The sequence below is a fragment of the Scyliorhinus torazame genome, chromosome 4 (genome assembly GCF_047496885.1).
Source record: "Scyliorhinus torazame isolate Kashiwa2021f chromosome 4, sScyTor2.1, whole genome shotgun sequence".
NCBI lineage: Eukaryota > Metazoa > Chordata > Chondrichthyes > Carcharhiniformes > Scyliorhinidae > Scyliorhinus > Scyliorhinus torazame.
Window position 1 is genome coordinate 64,602,057 of NC_092710.1, and position 4,624 is coordinate 64,606,680.

General features: G+C 44.7%; 1 non-coding gene across 1 annotated transcript; it reads left to right on the forward strand.

Annotated features, from left to right (window-relative positions):
* The first annotated feature begins 2,360 nt into the window (after positions 1-2,360).
* On the forward strand, positions 2,361-2,432 carry trnad-guc (transfer RNA aspartic acid (anticodon GUC)). Its single transcript has one exon. It is a non-coding gene; the product is annotated as a tRNA-Asp (tRNA).
* The last annotated feature ends 2,192 nt before the right edge of the window (positions 2,433-4,624 follow it).

The following is a 4,624-nucleotide window of genomic DNA, read 5'->3' on the forward strand; positions in this document are numbered from 1 at the left end:
TGGTTTCCTTTAATTAACAGGCTTTCCAATTTGAACTCGGTTTTTCAGGATTGAGTGCTGAGGGATCGCAAAAGCAAGACTGTGCAGCATGATTATATTTATGGAGTTATTGAAACATTATGTACCGCTTCTGATCACAATGAATTGTGGAATGTTCCGCATTGATATAATATTCCAGAGATACAGGTACAGGAATAATCCTAATATTCAGCAATGACTGACACTGTATCCATTACGCCCCAATATCCCTGACTAAACTGTATGATATTAGACATGATGTGGAGGTTCCGGCGTTGGACTGGGGTGAGCACAGTAAGAAGTCTTACAACTTCTTAACACCAGACTTAATTACCTGCAAATGCTCGCATTCAAAGTATCGTCTTGCATCTTTGACTTTGTCTATATATGTGTTTCTGGAACACACCTCTTCATTCACCTGAGGAAGGAGCAGCGCTCCGAAAGCTAGTGTTTGAAACAAACCTGTTGGACTTTAACCTGGTGTTGTAAGACTTCTTACTGTGATATTAGACGGACTGACAGAATGTTATCAGTTGAATACATTGTATTTCCACATTCTAAACATTGTCCAACTCCGACCATGCCTCAGCTCACCTGCAGTTGAAAGACTCATCCATGCCTTTGTTCATTCTGGACTTGACCATTCCAATTTTCCTCTGGCCGGCCTCCCATCTTCCACCCTAAATATAGCTGTGCTCATCCAGACTCCTGCGGCCTGGAACTTCACCTGAACCAAGTCCAGTTCACCAATCAGCCCCGTGTTTGCTGATCGACACTGGCTCCTGTCCCGAAAATGCATGTTTTAAAATCCCCATCCTTACGTTCAAATCCTTCCATGACATCGTCCTTCCCTTTCTCTGAAACCCTCTCCATCCCAACAAATCTTCCAGATTTCTGCTCTTTTGATATTCTGTACATTCCATATTTTAATCTATGGTCCAACGTTCTGGACTCCTTTCCTAAACCTCTCCACTTATCTCGCTCGCTGTACTCTTTAAGATGATCCTTAAAATCTACCTCTTTGACCAAGTTTTTGTCTGCTGACCTAATAGCTCCTTCTGTGGCTCAGCGTCAACTTTATTTCATTGCCCACAATAGAAGCGTCACGGTGGCGCAGTGGTTAGCACCACTGCCTCACAGCACGAGGGGCCGCGTTTCATTCCGGCTTGAGGTGCCTGTGTACAGTGTGCACTTTCTCACCGTGTCTGCGGGGCATTCCTCCCACAGTCCAAAGATGTGCAGGTCCGGGGTGGTTGCGTGGAGTGAGCCCAGGTAGCATGTTCTTTCAGAGTGTGGGTGCAGACTCAGTGGGCCGAATGGCCTACTTCTGCGCTTTTTGATAATGTTCTTGTAAAATACCTTATGTCTTGTTGCTCCTTTGTCAAAAGCTTGAGACAGATGCCTAACTTCACCCTAGCTTTTGTCAGTGATGTGGTATAATGGTGAGCAGAGCTGCCTTCCAGGCAGTTGACGTGTATTTGATTGAATGTTTCTTTTGGTAATGCAGGTGATTCCGCGTTTCATCGTCACCCTGGCTCTGACCTGAGGACAAGAAGTTAGGTGTTTCCATTTTGTTCAACTTAGTAGTTTCGCCTGAGACACTGACGGTGACCTGTCGCTTGACACATTTGCTTTTAGGTGCAGGGCCCATACACAGCGTGAACAGAATTCTCCTTCCCCGACAGATAGCATCGAACTGGTTAGCTGTTTAATAAAATGTCTTGACCGAGATTGAACCCAGTCCGCAGCGGGAAAGCACCGAATCCTCACCAAGAGACCAGCAGGGAGTGGTTTCGAATACTCATTGAAATTTGGATATTCAGTTGAACTGAGAGATGTCAACTGAACAAAACTTGGATTTTGTCTGATAGATTCAAATTCAATTCCTGTTAACAGGTCCACTTCACACACGTGCAGCTGGTGTCCACATAGAAAACTGACTCAATACTGGGAAACATGTACGAAAAATAAATGAAAAAGTCCAGCACTGAGGTGGTCAAACACGAGGTATTAAACATTGCTGCGGGTTAAGGACTCAAACAATTCTCTCGAATGTTGAAAAATCGTTGTTTACTTCAGATCTAAACATAATCATCTGAAAATGAAGGAGTGGTCCACTCCATTCAGGAATTAACCGCAAACGGAGATTGGAGGGGCTGCGGGTTTCCTTCAGATATCTCGGAGTGAGACTGGGCGGATTACAGGAAACCTCCTCTCAGTGAACTGACTGTGTTCCAATTCTCATCTGGGATGTACGACGGTCATTAACAGAATTCAACAGATTTGGTTCAGTGGCCGAAATTGGATTGTTGGATGATCAGTATTGATAGTTCACCAGGTGTTCCTCGTTAATATAGTGGTTAGTATCCCCGCCTGTCACGCGGGAGACCGGGGTTCAATTCCCCGACGGGGAGAGGTTTCCTTTTATTAACAGGCTTTCCAATTTGAACTCGGTTTTTCAGGATTCTCTGCTGAGGGATCGCAAAAGCAAGACTGTGCAGCATGATTATATTCATGGAGTTATTGAAACATTATGTACCGCTTCTGATCACAATGAATTGTGGAATGTTCCGCATTGATATAATATTCCAGAGTTACAGGTACAGGAATAATCCTAATATTCAGCAATGACTGACACTGTATCCATTACGCCTCAATATCCCTGACTAAACTGTATGATATTAGACATGATGTGGAGGTTCCGGCGTTGGACTGGGGTGAGCACAGAAAGAAGTCATACAACTTCTTAACACCAGACTTAATTACCTGCAAATGCTCGCATTCAAAGTATCGTCTTGCATCTTTGACTTTGTCTATATATGTGTTTCTGGAACACACCTCTTCATTCACCTGAGGAAGGAGCAGTGCTCAGAAAGCTAATGTTTGAAAGAAACCTGTTGGACTTTAAACTGGTGTTGTAAGACTTCTTACTGTGATATTAGACAGACTGACAGAATGTTATCAGTTGAATACATAGTATTTCCACATTCTAAACATTGTCCAACTCCGACCATGCCTCAGCTCACCTGCAGTTGAAAGCCTCATCCACGCCTTTGTTCATTCTGGACTTGACCATTCCAGTATTCCTCTGGCCGGCCTCCCATCTTCCACCCTAAATATAACTGTGCTCATCCAGACTCCTGCGGCCTGGAACTTCACCTGAACCAAGTCCAGTTCACCAATCAGCCCCGTGTTTGCTGATCTACACTGGCTCCTGTCCCGAAAATGCATGTTTTAAAATCCCCATCCTTACGTCCAAATCCTTCCATGACGTCGTCCTTCCCTTTCTCTGAAACCTTCTCCAGCCCAACAAATCTTCCAGATTTCTGCTCTTTTGACATTCTGTATAACCCGATTTTAATCTGTAGTCTAACGTTCTGGACTCCTTTCCTAAGCCTCCCACTTATCTCGCTCGCTCTCCTCTTTAAGATGATCCTTAAAATCTACCTCTTTGGCCAAGCTTTTGGCAGCTGACCTAATAGCTCCTTCTGTGGCTCAGCGTCAACTTTATTTCATTGCCCACAATAGAAGCGTCACGGTGGCGCAGTGGTTAGCACCACTGCCTCACAGCGCGAGGGGCCGCGTTTCATTCCGGCTTGAGGTGCCTGTGTACAGTGTGTACTTTCTCACCGTGTCTGCGGGGCATTCCTCCCACAGTCCAAAGATGTGCAGGTCCGGGGAGGTTGCGTGGAGTGAGCCCAGGTAGCATGTTCTTTCAGAGGGTGGGTGCAGACTCAGTGGGCGGAATGGCCTACTTCTGCGCTTTATGATAATGTTCTTGTAAAATACCTTATGTCTTGTTGCTCCTTTGTTAAAAGCTTGAGACATATGCCTAACTTCACCCTAGCTTTTGTCAGTGATGTGGTATAATGGTGAGCAGAGCTGCCTTCCAGGCAGTTGACGTGTATTTGATTGAATGTTTCTTTTGGTAATGCAGGTGATTCCGCGTTTCATCGTCACCCTGGCTCTGACCTGAGGACAAGAAGTTAGGTGTTTCCATTTTGTTCAACTTAGTAGTTTCGCCTGAGACACTGACGGTGACCTGTCGCTTGACACATTTGCTTTTAGGTGCAGGACCCATACACAGCGTGAACAGAATTCTCCTTCCCCGACAGATAGAATCGAACTGGTTAGCTGTTTAATAAAATGTCTTGACCGAAATTGAACCCAGTCCGCAGCGGGAAAGCACCGAATCCTCACCAAGAGACCAGCAGGGAGTGGTTTCGAATACTCATTGAAATTTGGATATTCAGTTGAACTGAGAGATGTCAACTGAACAAAACTTGGATTTTGTCTGATAGATTCAAATTCAATTCCTGTTAACAGGTCCACTTCACACACGTGCGGCTGGTGTCCACATAGAAAACTGACTCAATACTGGGAAACATGTACGAAAAATAAATGAAAAAGTCCAGCACTGAGGTGGTCAAACACGAGGTATTAAACATTGCTGCGGGTTAAGGACTCAAACAATTCTCTCGAATGTTGAAAAATCGTTGTTTACTTCAGATCTAAACATAATCATCTGAAAATGAAGGAGTGGTCCACTCCATTCAGGAATTAACCACAAACGGAGATTGGAGGGGCTGCGGGTTTCCTTCAGATA